We start from the raw sequence: 19,947 nt of genomic DNA, 5'->3' as shown, positions 1-19,947 counted from the left end.
CTGGTGAGATAAATGGAGAACAGGAATTATTTATCCTTTTTTAAGAAAGTTATCATTCCCTCCCCCCATTTCAGAAAATTGCTTTTATTTGCTCAGATTTATGGGCCAGGGAAAGTTTCAGGATTAGGGAACCTTAGAATAAACAATACAATTAACTCTATGTACCCCAAGGCAATTACTACTGGAGGGTCTGAGGAGATTGGCTCCTGTTGGTTGATAGATACTGGATGGAATTGATCAAAAGGAGCATCTTCCTGTTGAGTGGGATATATTGATTAGTTGTGCTTCTAGGCAATGAAAATATATTCAGTGTAATTATTATTGCCAGGGGGGTGTGGGGAACTCAACAAATATTTGTCAGGTATATACTATAAATATCTTGGACAGCACAGTGGTGCAGTCGTTAGAACATCAAGCCTGGAGTCAGAAAGATTACTTTTCCTGAATTCAAAATCAGCAGACACTAACTAGGCAAGTCAACTTAATCCTAGTTGTCTCAGTTTCCTTATAAAATGGGTTGGAGAACAAAATGGCAAACTATCTTTGTGAAGAAAAGTACAAATGGGTTCACAAAGAGTCAGCCAAGGCTGAAATGATTGAAAATCAACATGGATACTGTGAAACTGCTGCTGATGCAAAGACAAAAATTAATCAGGATCTCTCCTCAAGCAGCTTAGTTCTACTGGGTCCATAGGCAAGTCCATTCTTGTCCTGTCAGAAGGAAATGTTGCATTCCATATTCGAATTCTGTTTTCTTTTTAATTTTTATCTTTTTGAGGAACTAAAAGAGAAGTTAGAGATCATTAATTAAATCGACCCTCCGTAATTTGTTTTCCTCACCTTTAGATGAGGACAATGATGAGGAAACTGAAATGGATGCTCCCAAGGTCATCCAGCTGCTTAATAATAGTTCAGTTTGGAATAGAAATTCAAACCTTTTCCCTGTCCAGGCTTCTGAATTACTGACCACACTCAAAACTAGAATGTAGACCTGATTCCTTGATTAAGTTTTTAAGATGTGCAGACCTGATAATCTCCTCTCCCCACCCCACCTCACCCCACCCCACCTCACCCTTTTTTGTAGTTCTTGAATAGTTTGTGTTACATTTCACATTAGAAAATTAAAAAATCAGGGCAGCTAGGTGGTGCAGTGGATAGAGCACTGGCCCTGGAGTCAGGAGCACCTGAGTTCAAATCTGGCCTCAGACACTTAATAATTAACTAGCTGTGTGGCCTTGGGCAAGCCACTTAACCCCATTGCCTTGCAAAAAAAAAAAAGAAAAAAAAGAAAATTAGAAAATCAACATGAATACAACTGTTATATTCTGAAAAGTTTTATTTCCCAGAGAAACCTATGGTAAGATACATGAATATGTAACACTTCATCTATTACTACAGTTCTCTTAGTCTCAGTTCATTATTCCAGCTATTTTTCTTCAAAGACTTTTATACATAGTAATCATCTTCCATACAAACCCATAAAAATAGCTAAGTAGCATTTAATCCACTTTACAGATACAGAGAATTGCATCAGTTGAGTCTTGCCAAAGACTGCAAATAATATATGACCTGATCACAGTAAATTTCTAGGCTCCTTTTATATCAAAAGGTCCTACTTGACTTGTCTATGTAGCACATACACTTTGATCATCTGTTCTGTAAATTGATTGGGAGATACTTTCAAGGCATATTAGATAATCATATTTTAGCATCATAGATATGATGGTGAAGATGATAGCTAGTATTTATAGAACACTTTGAAGAATGTTTTAAAAGTATTTCTTTTGATCCTCACAATAACTTGGGGAGGGAGGTGCCTTTATTATCCACATTTTGCAGATGCAGAAACTGAGCCAGAGATTAAATGATTTGCTCAGCTGGTAGGTGTTTGAGGCAGGATCAAAGCTAGGCCTTTGACAATAGTTATTGAACCATGTTGATTCTTCAGAGATTCTCTAGTCCATTCTTCTCATTTTACTTAGGAGAGACCTGGAGCAGAGACAGATTAAGTGACTTGCCCAGGGCTAGTACTGTCTGAGGCAGGATTTGGACTCAGATTTTGTTGACTCCTAGGTTCAGTTACTGTATCCAATAATAATTGACATTTATACAGCTCTTTAGGGTTGTAAAGTGTTTTTCATTTTAATTTTCTAACAAGTATCTTGGGTTAACTACTACAGGCATTACCCTTACTTAACAAGTGAAGTAAGAGTCTCAAATTTTTTTTTTTTGTTAACAATGATTTGCCCATGATTACATATTTAGTAAGTGTTGGAGGTAGGATTTCAACTCAGCTCTCTCTTGACTTTAAGATGGCCATATTCGCTTCTACTTTATTTTATCTTTTTTTTTGTAACCCCAGCAATTGATACATGGTAGTTGTTTAATAAATGTTTTATTGAATAACTGAATTTCTGGTTGGGTGGGTGATTAGGCACAAGTAAAAAAAGGAAAAACTTTTTTGTGTGTCATCAAGCATTTCGGTAATCGGGTGAAAACTCCCTCTTTCCTTCTCCCCCTCCCCCTCCCCCTTCCTTCCTTCCTTCCTTCCTTCCTTCCTTCCTTCCTTCCTTCCTTCCCACAATTCCCAATTACTTTCCAGAATGATTACATTAATTCATAATTCCATAATTAACTAGTGTTCCTCAACCCTTCTAACATTGACAATTCCCATCCCATGACAATTCGCATTTGGTGCCAAATTTCTGTGCATAAGGTAAAACTTGGAAGTTATTTTCATTTACATCTTTATCATTATTAGAGATTAGAACTTTTTCTCTGCCCCCTCCCTAACCCCCTTTCCCCAGTTCTTTTGAGAACTGTTTTATCCTTTGATTTCTAATCTGTTTTGGAATGGCTTTTTTGATCTTTGTTTTCTGAACTATGATTGTAGAGGATTACAATTTAGGAGTTGGGGGAGGGGAGAGATAATTTTGTCAAGTTGACAGAGTTAAAGTCAGGAACACCTGTATTCAAATTCTGCTTCTGACACATACATGCTAGGTGAGGGTGGGCAAATCACTCTACTATCAGTGCTCTGGGCATCTCCCTAAAATTATACAATTCAGAAGAGTTTATAATATGCATTGGAAGAAGGAATTTCCTCATCTGGAGCCTCTTATACCGTGAAATCATAGAAATGTTCTGTTCCTATCTTTCTGCCCTCTCCCAAAATGAATGAAAAAAAACCCAGCAGTTGCCATGGAGTATAAGCCTCAGTTTTCAAATAAATTAATTAATATCCAGACTATATTACTCCTCCCCCCAATCCTTTTAAATCCATTCCAGTTGCTTTATTAAGAGGATAAAAAATTAAGCATGGTGCAAAGAAAAACATGTTGGTAATAGAGTAAAAGGACTTGCATTCAAATTTCAACTCTTACATTTAGTACTTTTTTACTTTGGACAAGTAACTTACTTTATATTTCTTTGGTCTTCAGTTTTTTTATTCATAAGATGAAGAAGTTGGTATAGGTGATCTCTATGCTACCTTCAGTTCAGCATTTATGATCTTGTAATTCTACAGTTGAGCATTCTCTCCCTTTCTCTATCTCTCCTTCCTTCCTCCATTTTTATGAAGAGACCTTATTTTTTTTATGGGATAAATTTGGTGTGACATCACTAGGAGAAAGCCAGCTGTGAGTAATTATCACTGATATTTTATTTCCAGCATTTTAATTGGACTATTATTGGCTCTTAAGTTACTTGAAGAGTCACTAAATTGTGAGTCATTTTAAAAAGAGTCTCATTTAAAGCCAAGTAATATCAAAGTTATGTAGTGTAATAGAAAGCCATGAACCAGGAAACTGAATTCCATTTGTGCTTCCATCCCCTGAAATTGGGGAAGTCATTCTTTTTCTTTTGCTCACCATAAAATGAAAGTATTCAACTAGATCATGAGTTCCTCTACTTTTTTGTGTGTCTTGGATGCCTCTTTGCCCTTCTTAAAAAGCTTTTAATGACTCATTGCCTGTAGAACAAAAATGCAAACTCTTCTGTTTAGTATTTAAAAATCCCTTTCTTGTGCAATAGCACACTAGATATATCTGTGTTCTAGACAAATTGGTCTTTTTGTGCCCTTTACAAGACATCTACCACCTTTTGCCTTTAAACATACTGACTCTGGTGCCTTGAAAATTCTTTGTCTAGGCCTTTTAAAACCACTAGCTTTCTTCAAGACTCAGTTCAAATGTCAGCTCCTTCAATACTGTTCTGATTTTCCCTTTCTTGAGTCCTCTCTACCCTATACTAAATGATTGAACATTTATTTTGTATTTATCTAATGTTTATTTTTGTTAATATCTTTTATCATCCCAGTAGAATGTAACATGAGGCTATCTCCCTTGCATCTTTATCTTTCTAGGGTCTAGCATAGCACCTCACACTTAGACCTTTGATAAATGAGTGATGACAGGGGTAAAAATAAACAACCAGATCGAACAGTGTTTGCCCCAGAATTTGTTTTTAGGAAACATGTTTTTGCCCTGAAATAGCTACTTTGGCTTTCAACATGACAGGTATTTATTTGCTTGATTGTCTTCACTGATATAATGAAGTAATTCATTTGAAAATATGCCTATGTATTGAAATACATGCACACACACACATGTACATGTGTAAAGTAGTGCTCCTGAGCCTTTTTAGAATGGGAAACATGACAGATAGAATTTAGATCCTCAAAGATTTTTAGAGACTCAAAAGATTATGTATAACTATGGTCCACAAACTGGAATGAGATTATAGTTATCCTGTCAGGCTTCCCATCATTTGGTTTTGTGGTTTAATGACTAAAATATTTTTCTGATCAAAAAAATATGGATTATCTCACATTTTTTAAAAGCTGTTGTTGGTATGCATACCAACAAGCAATTGATGTGTCCAGTAAACTTGTCAAAGATTGCACAAAGCTAAGTGCAAAGCAGAGGAATGCAAATTTCAAGTATTCATCATTCTTCCCTTGAACTTCTAAAGAGATGATTATCTTTGTGTCCTTTTCCATCATTGAATTCTTTCAGGCTGGAGCAGGGGCAAAATTTTTATTGAAGGGACAATTACATTAAATGGTATAACTAAGAATTGGCTTGTTTCCATTTACTGTTTTTCATGTAGTAGCTGTTTCTTCATCCTTCCCATGATTCTGAAACTAATTTAAAATAGACTTGAAAACATGAAAAATTGTTCTTTTTTTATTAGTTGTTTTCCTCTTGACTGTCAATAATTGTGCTCTCATAAAAACTAATATAAAATATTAAAATTATACAAATACATTAGAACTTTTGTATTTGGGTAGCTGTGTTAGCTTTCATTCATCCATCCATACTCAGGTGCCTCTACCATTGGATCCTGAAACCTTGAATCTTTAAAAGTTACCTTCAGAGTCAATTAGCAACTGCTAAGATGATTTTACTTAAAAGTAAAAAAAGGAATATTATTAAGCTAGGTAAGACTATGTTGGTTTAAAAATGAAACATTGAAGGGATTGAGCTATGCACCTTAATCACTAGACTTGGATTTATACTTAAAAAAAGAAACAAAAATTACATTGGAAGCTAACTGAAAACTCCAGTCAACAGTACTTAACTTTGAGGGCAAGAAGGTTCAGGATGGAGGTAGTTTTTTTTTTTAGGTTTTTTTTTTTTTGGCAAGGCAAATGGGGGCAAGTGGCTTGCCCAAGACCATACAGCTAGGTAATTATTAAGTGTCTGAGGCCAAATTTGAACTCAGGTACTCCAGACTCCAGGGCTGGTACTATTCAGAATATTTTACATTTTGTTCAAGAGCTTTGTTAGTATGTAAGTGTATTTGGCAGTAGGAAAGTGTCTTGTGGATTTTTATTGAAGCAAATCAAAATGAAATGCTTAAATAACACAAATGCAAATAATTGAAATAATCTTTATGTTTGATGATGTCAGTGGGACTTAGAATTTTATCAATGTGGCCATTTCCTTTCTTAGTACAGATCATAAGTCATATATAACAGTTTTGCATGTGCAGTATTTTTCTATTATTTTCTATGAATATTTCATTGAAAATTTTACCCAGTACTCTAGATTTCTCTTTTATTTATTTAAAAAGTTTCAGCCTCAATAAGGAATGAAATGAGAATAAGAATAAAAACTGCCAAGTGAAAGGGAAAAATGCCTTTTGTATCAGATTTCTTTGGAGGCTGGATCTGTGATTTCTGGATAAGGAACTTCTACAAGTATAGATCTTCTCTACACAGTTACTTGGGATACTGAAAAGTTAAGTGAAGTTGCCCTGGGTCACATGCACAGCTGGTATGTGTAGGATAGTGCATCAGATATCTCAGACAAAAGTCTGATATTTGAGTTACTTAGGTAAATGATGTAACAGTATGACCAAATGCCAAAGAATGTTAACTATATATTTTTTCTTTCATATATTTTAAAATTAAAAACAACTTTTCAAGTAAAAAGTTTTTAAAATTAATCTTTTCTTCTATACTCCTATATTAATCATTAAAAAAATAGATCAAACTCTGCAAACAGATCCCTTTCATTTTAGTGAAAAACTAAACCAAAATCATTGTTTAAAACTACAGTAAGACAGGATTAAAGTCTTATTATTAAAGCTTTAAAAGCTTTTAAAACTGCATTAAAACTTTTTAGATACATTTTATAAATAGCATTAGGATGATTTGGCTTAGTGAGGTATCATCCCAAACTTTCTTCAGCTGTATTTTCCTCCCATTTGTGAGGTGATACTCTTGCCTTGTCCTTCTCATCTTTAACCTTTTGTAAATAAGCTTGTATCCTTATACACTCCATTCTTGTAAGATTGTTTAATGGTTTGGGGGAAGAAATGATTTCTGGGATCTTTGGAGTCATCCTGGTGACTATTTTATGTTAAAGTTGTTGTTGAAATGGTAATAATAAGGGTCTGTGTCTTTATCTGTATTCATTTTCCATTTTCCAAAGGTATAGGGTTGACCCTTTTCTAATTTTGTATAACTCATTGTTATTTCATTCTTGTCCTTTCATCTAAGTTTCTATTTATTTTAGTCTTTGCTTTAATATAAGTTAGCCTGATGGCACAAAAATGGTTGATTCTGAAATGATTATAGCTTTAGGAACCAGGCTGTTAACTGTTAAGATTTGACAACTTACTTTCTTTCTACATGTGTGACATTTTAAAAAATCTTGCTATGTCTAGCACCTTCACTCTTTTTTTCAAAGAAAACATTCATATGTAGATGAGACTTTTTGAATCATCTATACATGTTTGAATCTTTTCCTTTTTTAATCCTCAACCATTTTATTTATAAATATATACATACATACATATATTTATGTATATTTAGCATTGCCCCCAATTTTTTATTCTTTAGAGCTGATGGTTTAAGTCACCATTCTGGCTTATAAACCATACTTATTTTTATGACATTCTTTTTGTTGATCATTAAGCATGTTACTAAGTGAGATTACTTGAGTGTTTTCTGAAATTATATTTCTTATTACCTTTCATGGTGTTTAATGAAACAGACTTCACCAACTACTTTAATCACCTCTCCAAGGAGAATGTGTGCCATGCCTTTCTACTTAGCTTTAAATTCTGCCTTCTGGTTTTATTTATTATATGGATGTCAGTAGGGAATATGGTTTAGTTCCTCCAGTGGCATATCAATTTATTCATTTTAAAAATTGATATTTGTGCATATCACCTTCCCTAATAAAAGACATCTAGATGACATAATGGATAGAACACCAAATTTTGAGCCAGGCAAACTTGTGTTCAAATTCAGACTCAGACACATATTGTATGAGCCTAGGTTAGTCACTTAACCTCTATCTGCCTCAGTTTCTTTAACTGTAAGATGGGAGTAATAAGTTTGAAGGGAAGTTCAAATGAGATAATATTTATAAAAACACTTAGCCCGACGACACGTATTAATGTGTGTCCTTTTCCCTCTTCATCAGTTGGTTACAGTTGGTACGGGTTAATGTTAGAAATTGACTTTTAAGGCTAACCTGTTTATTATACCATGCAAGCCTTCTCCTTTACATACATACACACTTATACATATATATGAAACACATACGTATGTATATACACATGTATAAATAAATGAAAAAGGGAAGTACTTCAGACAATAGTAGTAAGGAGACTTAATCCTACTACAAATTTCTTGTTGACTGTGATCAGGAAATCTCATTTCAAATGCAACTTACGGGGTTGGTTGCACTCTTTATTTACAAATTATTTCAGGGGACTCCGTCTCCCCCAGTAGTTTGTACCTTTAAGGCATTAGTTGCTTGATTGCATGATTCATATTTTTCCCCCCTAACAAGGGAGCAAAAGCCTACCCAAAAGTCAGAGCAGGATCCTGTAATTTGTTCAGCAGATCAGCTCTTTTTTGACTAAAAGAGGTGGCAGGCTTTAATTTCCTATGTAGAATTTCCACATTTATAGGATCATTATAACCATGTACATCATGTATCCCCTTGTGTTGTTCTATTTTAAAACTACAGTACCACTCTGAAATAAAGGTATTGTCTTATGTTATTCTATCTCATTTAAAAAAGTTACTTTGGAATAGGTAGTATTCAATTTATGACATCATTTTCTTCAAATGGAAATGTTTTGCTGCTGAAGACCTCTGCCCAAGTGTTTGAGAATAAAGAGGGCTGAATTCTTTCCCATGGTCTATGATTCTTACATAAAACATTCAAGATGGAAAAAGCAAATATCACATTATTTTTGTCTTTTGTCCTTGAAGAACTGAAGTAATGATTATTATTCTCCATTATTTCTATTCAGATAGCTTGTCTATTTGTAGACTAAGAAGGAAGATTTGTAACTTTCAACTATTAATGCTTGCCATCTAATTTGAGTCATTAACTAAAAAGCCCCCAGGGGCATTTATTTTTTAGGTTTTTGCAAGGCAAATGGCGGTAAGTGGCTTGCCCAAGGCCACACAGCTAGTTAATTATTAAGTGTCTGAGACTAGATTTGAACCCAGGTACTCCTGACTTCAAGGCCAGTGCTTTATCCACTATGCCACCTAGCCGCCGTCATTAACTAAAATATATCACAATACAAATAGTTTAAATTAAAACATTTGCAGAGTGAAATTTAACAAGGAAGATAGAAATTGATGAAAGGGCAAGGGAGATATTCAATTATATCTTTTAAGTTCAAACTGGCCCTCTTTTAAAAGGACATTTGTTCAAAAGATTTTTAATTTTTAATTTTTAAAATTAAAAGGAAGTCTTTTAAAAATATCACTTAGATTTCTCCAGATTACTCTCCTTTCTCCCAATTAAAATTTTTTTTAGGTTTTTTTTTGCAAGGCAAATGGGGTTAAGTGGCTTGTCTAAGGCCACACAGCTAGGTCATTATTAAGTGTCTGAGACTGAACTTGAACCCAGGTACTCCTGACTCCAGGGCTGGTGCTCTATCCATTGCTCCACCTAGCCGCCCCTTCCCAATTTAAATTAAATTGCTCCCTTCTCCCATTTAAAATAGAATAGAAAAATGTTCAACAAAACTAAGCATACATATCAACTAATACTATCAGTATATTCAAAATTTTGTACCCTTAACAGTCTTCCCTCCCTCAAAGAGGAAGAGATGAAATCTCATTCATATGTCTTCTTTAGACTTGAATTTGCTCATTATAATTACACAATGTTGTTGTTCTTTTCATTTACATTATAGTCGTATACATATATATGTATATGTATGTATATATACACACACACACACACACACACACACACACAAGTACTTAATGATTTCATCTTTCTAGGTCTGTCTTTTGCTGATAGAGATTGCAGTTGCTCCACTCTTTGATAAGAAAACTGAATTGCTGAGGCCCCTCCAAATATACCTCCTGTCTATTATTTTAGTTTTCAAGCTTCTCTAATCTTTGTTAGGTTAGTTGATTCAGTTCATAAGTATTTTTTTTTTTTAATCGACTGTCTCCTATGTGCTGGATGTTAGGCACTGGGAATACAAAGACAAAACAAACATTACTTTCAGGAAGGTGGGATGGGGGGAAGGGAAGGAATAATACAGAAATGCAGATTAAAAAGCAAATGCAAAGTAATATCCCAGGAGGGTTTCATGTTAGGAGGTGAAAAAGTTAAGGATTCTTAGAGGCAGATCTGAGAAGTAGAAGTATAAATTATTAGGGTGTGCAGGCATACCAGACCAGTGCAGAGGTATGGAGGTAGGAGATGGAATATCATATAAAGAGAATATGAGGTCAATGTATCTGGAAAGTAGAGTGTGCAACATATATTCAGCATGGAAAGCTATCTTGGAATCAGATTATAAAGTGTTTAAAATGCCTGAGAACCTTCTATTAAAAGACATAGGACCTCTGGCTGAACTGTACTTAAGATTTTCCATCTTGGGATAGGATCTTTGAGAGATTATCTCCCTATTCGATGTTATATTGGTAATGATAATAATAACATTTATTTACCACTCTCAGTATGAGAAGCATTTTACAAATATTAATTACCTCAATGAATCCTTACAACAACCATAGGAAGTATGTGCCAATAGTAATCATCCCCATTTTATAGACATGGAACCTCATTCGTAGGTTGCTTGGGATCACTCAATTAAAAAGTAACTGAAGCTGGATTAGAACTCAGTTCTTGATTCCAAGTTCTACCCACTGGACCACCTAGCTGCTTCTGAGCTATTTATAATTTACCTTCCCATCTGTAATTTAAGAGTAGTGATACTTAATTTTGATATAATTCATAAGGATCTCTCCAGTTGATAAATGAGAACTAGAACAAGCTATCAGTTTGGTAAAGTAGCTAGCTTCCCCAATTCTCTCTTCAACTTTGGGGTGCTCATGAGTACTCTCACAAAAGAGTAGATAGGAAGAGGCAGAGATATCTAAACATAGGTGGAATGAGGGGGCACTGGGGAATTGCATCTAAGACCTGAATTCAAATACCAAATTAGAAGTGTGGAACTGGGGATTAGAGTCCTAGGACCTCAGTGAGACTCCTGGCTCTAGCCTTAGCAAGCTGAGCCCTTTACTTGTGGAATTCAATTTTTTCACCTGTAAAATGAGAAATAATTGGAAAGAAGGACCCTTGAGATCTTTTCCAGTACTAGATTTGGAATCCTGTGATTTTTCAGTGGATTTCACATCTCTAGTCTTTAGTTCATTCATTTGTAATATGAAGAGAAAGGAGATTGAAAGAGAAGATTTTGTAATTACATCCAGGTCTAAATTTTTCTAAGTAACCAAGCCTAGGGCTACTTTTTCTACTTTTTAAAAATTCAAAAAACAGAGACAGTGTGGCATGATGGATAGAGAGTTGGCTTCCAAGTCAAGAAGACCCAGTTGAGTTCTAGTTGTACTTGGTATCCTAAATTGTTGTTTGATCCCAGGCCAGTCATTTAATTTACTAACAGCTTAGGTAATAGTTACTATCTGCTTTGGGAGAAATTGTGTTCTCTTCAGGAGTACCCCCTACACTATTGAAATTACAAGTTTTCTTAAAAAAAAAACACCCCCAAAACCCAACTTGAAGCATGAAGATATGAAAGTATTAGATAAAATGAAGTTTTGTGATATATGGCTCATATTGTTTCATTATTCCTGTCTCCAGGGACTATTCATAACTGAGGCAAATCCTTGTGAATATAGGCTAATCTGTTTCACAGTGTCTCTCACCCATACTTACGGTATTAAATATAGTCCATGAAAGCAATATCTCAAGTACAGCAATCCATTCCTGGTACTTTCCTCTGCTGATACAGATGCAACATTATCAATCCCTTGAGGGATGGAGTTACTGTGGCCCAAATCAGCAAGTCAAAAAAATGTGGGGGGCAACCATACAAGAGGGTAGCCCCTCTTTTCTCCATTCCCTAAACAGTGATTTGGGCAGCTAGGAGGCACAGGTAGGTAGAGTTCCAGACCTAGATCAGGAAGACTTATTATTCCTGAGTTCAAATCTGGCTTCAGACTCTTATTGGCTCTGTGACTGGGCAAGTCAGTTAACTGTTTAACTGAGTTCCCTCTTCTGTAAAATGAACTAAAGAAGGAAATGACAGTTATCTTCAGGTATCTTTTCCAATGGTCACAGAGAGTAGGATAAAAACTGAACAGCAAAAAAAAAATGGATTATTTTGCAAGACATGTATAGCATCCTGGTATGTTAAAAAGTGTACTGGATGTGGGATCAAAGAATCTAGATTCAAATCTCAGTTCTGTGACTTATGGCCTTTGGCAGATCCTCTTCTTGGGACCTCAACTTTCTCAGCTGTGAAATGATTTATGGAATTTGTCTGCTGTCATTCTGTTTGGGGAATTTACTTTTGGCACCCCCCCCCCCAATTTCCAGAGATCAGTGAGAGATGTGAAATGCTTACACACACGCACACACACACACACAAAACACAAAACACACTAGCACATTTATTTGGTAGTATCTCTTTCATGTGGTATCCAGGGGACTGCTACTCAATGGTTGTTGCTTATACCTTCAGGCTACAAATGAGGTAACTGCTTCCTGTAGGTTGTTTCTTGGCTATGATGCCACTTCACCTTGAATTTTCTGCTGTCAAATCTTAAATAAGAGGAAGAGGGAAAATTTCTATTTCATTTGCCTTTCCAGGTTAAGTGATTAGTCTTCTTATTAAGAGTAGGGTGTGTTGTGAAGTATACTAACTATGCCACTGTAATAAGAAACCATGTCAGTCATGGAGAGAGAAATCTGACCTTGCAATCAAGAAGACCTGTCTGTAATTCCTGCTTTTTACACATAAGAGTTGTCCATGGCCAAGTTTAATAAACTCTCATTGCCTAAGAGGAGATTTTTAAGTTTTTAAGCTACAAACCAATGTTGATTTGAATTGATGGAAGGAGTTTATATAACAATTAAAAAAAAGTTGATGTCCTGATGTTTTTAAAAATATGGGTCAAAGGTCCATAAAAATCTGAGTAAAAATAATAACTAGCATTTATATAGTACCTATGAAGCACTTCACATATTATCTCATTTTATTTTTCCCAGTAGCCTTGGTAGGTATTACTATTAGCTTCACTTACCCTTAAGGAACTAAGCAAGCAGGTTTAGTGACATGCCCAAGGTCACATAGTGTTTGACTGAAAATGAGATCTTGGGGCGGCTAGGTGGGCAGTGGATAGAACCACTGGCCCTGGAGTCAGGAGTATCGGAGTTCAAATCCGGCCTCAGGTACTTAATAATTACCTAGCTGTGTGGCCTTGGGCAAGCCACTTAACCCCATTGCCTTGCAAAAACCTAAAAAAAAAAATATGAGATCTTCCTGACAGTATTCTATCCATTGTACAATCTAGTTGCCTAACTGGATAATTTGCTCTTTGAGTAATCTCAATATCATTAATATTATTGATCAATAAAAATATTTGAACATCTATTGTGTGGAGAGATAGATATAAAGACAAAAATTAAATAGATTATGCACTCAAAAAGCTTCTATTCTTTGAAAGAGAAAACATGCCTATATAACCATATTCAAAATACATACAAGGGAACTTTTTTAAGTAGAAAGAACTAACAATTGGAAGGGAACAATTGGAAAGATAATCTGATTCTAATACATTAAATTAGTATAATTCTTCTTTACATTTCAGAGGCTTTTTAATTGACTTAGAAGCTTCAAATGTTACTCTCCTAACATCATTTTGATGAGAAATTAGTAGAGCTCTAGGATGATCTCTACTAATATAATATCTGGGTTTTCTTGGATTTTATTGGGTGCACAAACATCTGAGACCCATTACAGATTTCTGATTTGATGCAATGTCAATAAAGTTTGAATTAACAATAGTTGACTTTGAGGGACTTAAAAATCATTTTCTCAGAAGCATATTTATTTTATTTTATTTATTTATTTTTCCAGAAGCAGATTTATATGACAACCTTCTCTGAGACATTGATTACTGTAATGGTGCACAGACTTATTGCACATTTATAATTTTATTATGGGATCTTTATTTTACTTTTTTATTCTACTGTATCCCCCCCCCCCTTGTTTTTTGGTGGGACAATGGAGTTAAGTAACTTACCCAAGGTCACACAGCTAGTAAATATCAAGTGCCTGAGTTCATATTTGAACTCATGTCCTCCTGACTCCAGGACCACTGTGCCATCTAACTTCCCCTTCTAGTACTATAAAAATGGATTTGTGGAACTTTTTCTTTTCTTGTTTCCAGTAGTGAAAAGAAAAAAAAATGATTTTTCTCAAATCTTGGACATCATTTACCAAGTGGGATTTGACAGATGCTAAAATCCCTTCTCTTTTCAAATTTAACTTTAGAGATGTATATGGGAACTAGGAAATAGGATAATATTTTCAAGAGAATGTTAGGGAAATGAAATCTTTAATCTTAAGGATTTGGGTTGAGTTTCAACTTTTTTTTGGAAGTATGGGTAATTGAGTCTGCCATCTTGTGGTTATTTACAAAACTGCTTTTGCTGAAATTGAAACCTGAAAACAAGATTGAAAATCTTTTTCTCCTCCTCAACTGCAGTGATGATTTCAAGAATATTTGTATTTAGATAAGGCAGAATTAAAATCCACAGCTAGTTTTCCAGGAATTTTGCTTTAACTCTGATCTTTAGTTATCCACATTTACTGACTTTTATTGGAGACTATAGATTGTGGCATATGAAGCACTGTAAGACAACCACTCTGCTTTTAAGGACCTTAGAAGAGGCAGTGTGATATATGGCAAAATGAACACTGGAGTTAGAAGTGAGGGGACAGGGGTCCATTGAAAAGTCTCTGATGACTTAGTCACATGACCTAGGCAATCTCTTTATGTCTGATTTTTATGTCAAAGCTAGTTTGCTTATCTATAAACTAGAAGTGATGGATGATAATAATTTCAACTGGAATTGATTTAATACCTTATGATTTACAGAGAGCTTTACATTCATTATCTCATTTGGTTCTAATAACAACTCTGAGTTACTATCATCTTTATTTTGCTGTGGAATAAACCAAAGCTCTGAGAAGTTAAGTGATTTGCCTATGGTTATGCCACTATAATTACAAGAGGTCAGTTTCAAACTCAGGACTTTTCTGATTTTGCCCACTGTGCTCTTTATATTTATCCATTGCCCCCTATGTTATATCATATTGCCTTTAATCATTTCTCTTCTTACTTCCCAAGGCTAACTAGCATAAGGATTGAATAAGTAGAAGGTGGTGTGTTGGTGTTGGTCTGTGGAGACAAAATGTAAACACATGGTGGCCTAAGGAACAGTACAAGGGAACAGATATTAGGCACTCACTGACAAAATGTGCTCTGTGGATTCGAAGGAGGGAGGCTTACTGGGTCTTGAGGACAGGAGGATCAAAGCTTTTTTTTTCTTTATATTTTTCCAATTACACGTAGAGATACTTTTCAACATTTCATTTTTGTGAAGTTTTCTTTCTTCCTCCCTTCCCACCCTCTAACCTAGGATGGCAAGTAATCTGATATAGGTTTTACATGTATAATTGTATTACACATATTTACATACTGGTCACAATGTGAAAGAAGAATCAAAACAAAAAGTGGAAAGCTAAAAACAAAATTAAAAAGGTGGAGAAAGTATGCTTTGAGGATTATAACTTTTGACCCAGCAAAGGATCTCAGAGGATATCTACCCTCACACTTGTTTTTTTCCAGATGAGGAAACTGAGGCCCAAGGAGATTAGTAGCATGCCTGAGATTGTCTGCAGGTTTTCTGACACCAATGTCCATTTTTCTTTTTCACCACCATGCTGTACAGTGGCAGGAATGTGTTTGATCACTTAGGGGAAAATGAGTAAGTCAGTTTAATTGTAGCATAAGGTTTCGTTTAGTTGGAGGCACCAGGTTGGGGCCTTATCGTGTAGGTTCTTAAATGTCAAGAGTAAAGATATGGGGCCTTATTCTGTACCCATTAGGGAGTCATTGAACATTTTTACTACATGTGCAACATGCAAAATCCATTACCTAATCTGGAAATATATTGCTAAGTTTCAATGTCTTTTTTCAGTATTACTTTTTTTTGAACACTGTTGATCTTGTGCTGATATTTACATACAGTATATATTTGGCAATTTCTGTCACTTAACATAATACACAGACTCCAGTATGTATTGCAAAAATCAATAAAAACCTTGTGATTTTAGAAATTTCTGGGGGGGAATGTGATGAGTTTCTTAAGATATGGAAAGCATTTCAAAGACAAATATAAATGGAAGCTCTTAAATAGAAATTGATGAATTGTAAAGATAAACTAATGGAACATATATTTATGTTAAGAATTTTGTACATAGTTTGATCAAATGTTAATTCTTGTTGCAGTTACTCTGCTCTATTCATCTCCATTTTTTTGTTTGTGAAACATGAGTATTAGATCCTCCTTGAATTGGAGAAGACAAATCTTGGATTTGAGGAATTAAGCTGTCAGCTTACAACTCTGAGTCAGTACTGACTTAGGAGAAGAGTTAAGTGGATGTTTTGAAATTGGATTTCTCCCCTTTTTCCTGTTTTTTCTTTTTTTTTTTTAGACTTTTTTGGTAAGGCAAATGTAGTTAAGTGGCTTGCCCAAGGCCACACAGCTAGGTAATTATTAAGTGTCTGAGACCAGATTTGAACTCAGTTACTCCTGACTCCAGGGCCAGTGCTTTATCCACTGCACCACCCTAGCCGCCCCCCTGTTTATTCTTACAGACACAAATTTCAAACAAGCCTTCTGAAATTATATAAATGAAAGATAGGTAATACCATATGGACTCAATAAACCTCAATATCTGAGTCTAGTAATTGAGAGGATGATTATTTGCTTATAGAATGATTCACCATTAGATTTCTGAGCTTTTTTTTTGCATTTGAAGTATAATTTTATTGTGTAAGGATTTTCATCAACATTCAGGGACCTTAAAAAAAACTGAGATATTCTTATAGTTTATGCTCATTATATCCCTTATGATCTTGTATTATTATGTGAACAGAGAACACTTGAAATAAAAAGAAAGCAAGAAAAATTTTTTAATATCACATTGTAAGAATTTCAATTAAGGATGAGAATTACTAAAGTATAAATATTAAATGTTCATGGATTTCTGTGATTTGAGAGGATTGATATTTACTATTTAAATTGTCTCTTACAATGTAAAAAAAAGATTCTGGAGTCTTTCAGTTCTGAGTTTCCTATATGTCAGCAGATATTTTGTAGATAAAATGTGCACGTGAGGAAGAGTGGGGGTGATGATATACCTTCTCAATATATTTATAGGATTAATTACCTGGAAAAGCACACTCAAAAATCTTCTGAGTTCTATAGATCAAATATGTGATGTTAAAGGGAGACCCCCAAAAGGGTTGATCTTGGCTTCTATTTTAGCTTCAATTTGTAATCCAAGTTTCTTGGGGCAGCCAATGATATGCATATCCAAAAGATAATATTTGATATTTTCATGTATAATTTCTATTTGCTATTACACTGGAGCAGAGATGGTAAAGGAACATAATATGTAGGTGCAGGATGTACCTTGCTAAAATTATTCTCTCTTTATATTTGCTCAGTTTGTTTTTAGTCAAGTGATGGGTTTTCTTTTTTCCAGTTAAAAAGTTGCAATTTTCTCAGAAATCCTACTGAAGTTTCTAGCTTTTCTGCCACAGTCTAATTGCAGTTCCTTTCAGATTGTGAGCATGAGTAAGAAAACTCATTTCAGTTTCCAACCTCTCTATTTAGAACATTTAATACCATCTCTCTGTTTATCAAGTCATTGTCAGGAAAGTAAATCTTCTTTGAAGTCTTTTCTCTTTCTCTATGTGTGCATACATGCATACATACTCATATCCATATATAGTTCCCTAAGAAACAGATAATCTAGCCCCTTGGACCTCATGAATGCTTTCCTACCCCTATTTTTTATTATAAGATGATTGGAAAAATTTATCTTTTAATTGAATTCAATCAATACATGTTTATTATTTCCAAGGATAACTGAAATCCTCCCTATCCTCCTAGAATTTACTCCCATTATGTTGTATATAGAGATTAATACTGAACCTATGATTTCAGTGCTTCTTTAGAGGGAAATTCCAGGTAATGAAACTCCCTTTACCAACTTGCTGTATCCAAAATAAAGTTGCAGGGACAATACTTGTGATTTCCTTGTATAGGGAACACCTGGGTAAGGAAATGTCAAAGAACATGAGCATCTATTTTATAAGTGACCCCAAGGATGATAGAATTTGAATTGAAGAGGATCATGGAAGATATAAAGACTAGTTCCTTCATTTTTACAAATGGCAAAACAGACACAGGCAAATAGTGTCTTCTTCAAGGTCAAAATGGTGATAATAATAATTATAATTGATACTTATGTAGACCCATAACACATGCTAAATATTTTTTGCATTTTATTTCATTTGTTCTTCAAGGGAATCTTGTGAGGGAAATACTATGAGTATTTCTGTTTTATAGATACAGAAGTTGAAGTATAGAGAGGTAAAGGACCTTTCAAATCTAGCAAGTTAGAATATGAATTCATGTTGTCTGTTGCTAAATCAAGTGATATTTTTACTTTACCATCATTTCCACAGCAAGTACTACTGTTTTAATAATATCCCAACCTTAGTTCCAATACAAAACCTTAACCTGAGTTCTAGGTAGAATATGTGGGTACTTACCATTTTTAAAGACTATCTTTCTTTTTTTTTTCAATTTATTTTTATTAAAGATATTATTTGAGTTTTACAATCCTCCCATCTTACTTCCCTTCCTCCCCCCACAGAAAGCAATCTGTCAATCTTTACTTTCTTTCCATGTTGTACATTGATCCAAATTGAGTGTGATGAGAGAGAAATCATATCCTTAAGGAAGAGACAAGAAGTCTTAAGAGGTAACAAGATCAGACAATAAGATATCTGTTTTTTTTCTAAATTAAAGGAAATAGTCCTTGAACTTTGTTCAAACTCCCCGGCTCTTTATCTGAATACAGATGGCACTCTCCTTTGCAGACAGCCAAAAATTGTTCCCGATTGTTGCACGATGGAATGAGCGAGTCCTTCAAGGTTGAACATTACCTCCATGTTGCTGTTAGGGTGTAAAATGTTTTTCTGGTTCTGCTCATCTCACTCAGCATCAGCTCATGGAAATCCCTTCAGGCTTCCCTGAATTCCCATCCCTCCTGGTTTCTAATAGAACAATAGTATTCCATGACATACATATACTACAGTTTGCTAAGCCATTCCCCAATTGAAGGACATTTACTTGATTTCCAATTCTTTGCCACCACAAACAAGGCTGCTATAAATATTTTTGTACAAGTGATGTTTTTACCCTTTTTCATCATCTCTTCAGGGTATAGACCCAGTAGTGGTATTGCTGGGTCAAAGGGTATGCACATTTTTGTTGCCCTTTGGACATAGTTCCAAATTTCTCTCCAGAAGGGTTGGATGAGTTCACAGCTCCACCAACAGTGTAATAATGTCCCAGATTTCCCACAACCCTTCCAACAATGATCATTATCCTTTCTGGTCATATTGGCCAATCTGAGAAGTGTGAGGTGGTACCTCAGAGAAGTTTTAATTTGCATTTCTCTAATAATTAATGATTTAGAGCAATTTTTCATATGGCTATGGATTGCTTTGATCTCCTCATCTATAATTGCCGTTGCATATCCTTTGACCATTTGTCAATTGGGGAATGGCTTTTTGTTTTAATAATATGACTCAGTTCTCTATATTTTAGAAATGAGTCCTTTGTCAGAATCATTAGTTGTAAAGATTGTTTCCCAGTTTACTACATTTCTTTTGATCTTGGTTACAGAGGTTTTATCTGTGCAAAAGCTTTTTAATTTAATTAATTTAAATCATCTAGTTGGTTTTTGGTGATGTTCTCCCACTCTTCCTTAGTCATAAACTGCTCCCCTTTCCATAGATCTGACAGGTAGACTAGTCCTTGATCTTCTAAT

General features: G+C 34.8%; 1 protein-coding gene across 10 annotated transcripts in view; it reads left to right on the top strand.

Moving 5' to 3' along the window:
- Positions 1–19,947, top strand: part of RAPGEF2 (Rap guanine nucleotide exchange factor 2) — a 313,685-nt gene that overhangs the window by 80,190 nt on the left and 213,548 nt on the right. The window lies entirely within an intron of this gene.

This window comes from Macrotis lagotis, chromosome 3, assembly GCF_037893015.1.
Source record: "Macrotis lagotis isolate mMagLag1 chromosome 3, bilby.v1.9.chrom.fasta, whole genome shotgun sequence".
In the NCBI taxonomy this organism is placed as follows: domain Eukaryota; kingdom Metazoa; phylum Chordata; class Mammalia; order Peramelemorphia; family Peramelidae; genus Macrotis; species Macrotis lagotis.
The sequence above is the reverse complement of the archived record's forward strand: the minus strand, read 5'-3'. Positions and strand labels throughout refer to the sequence as shown.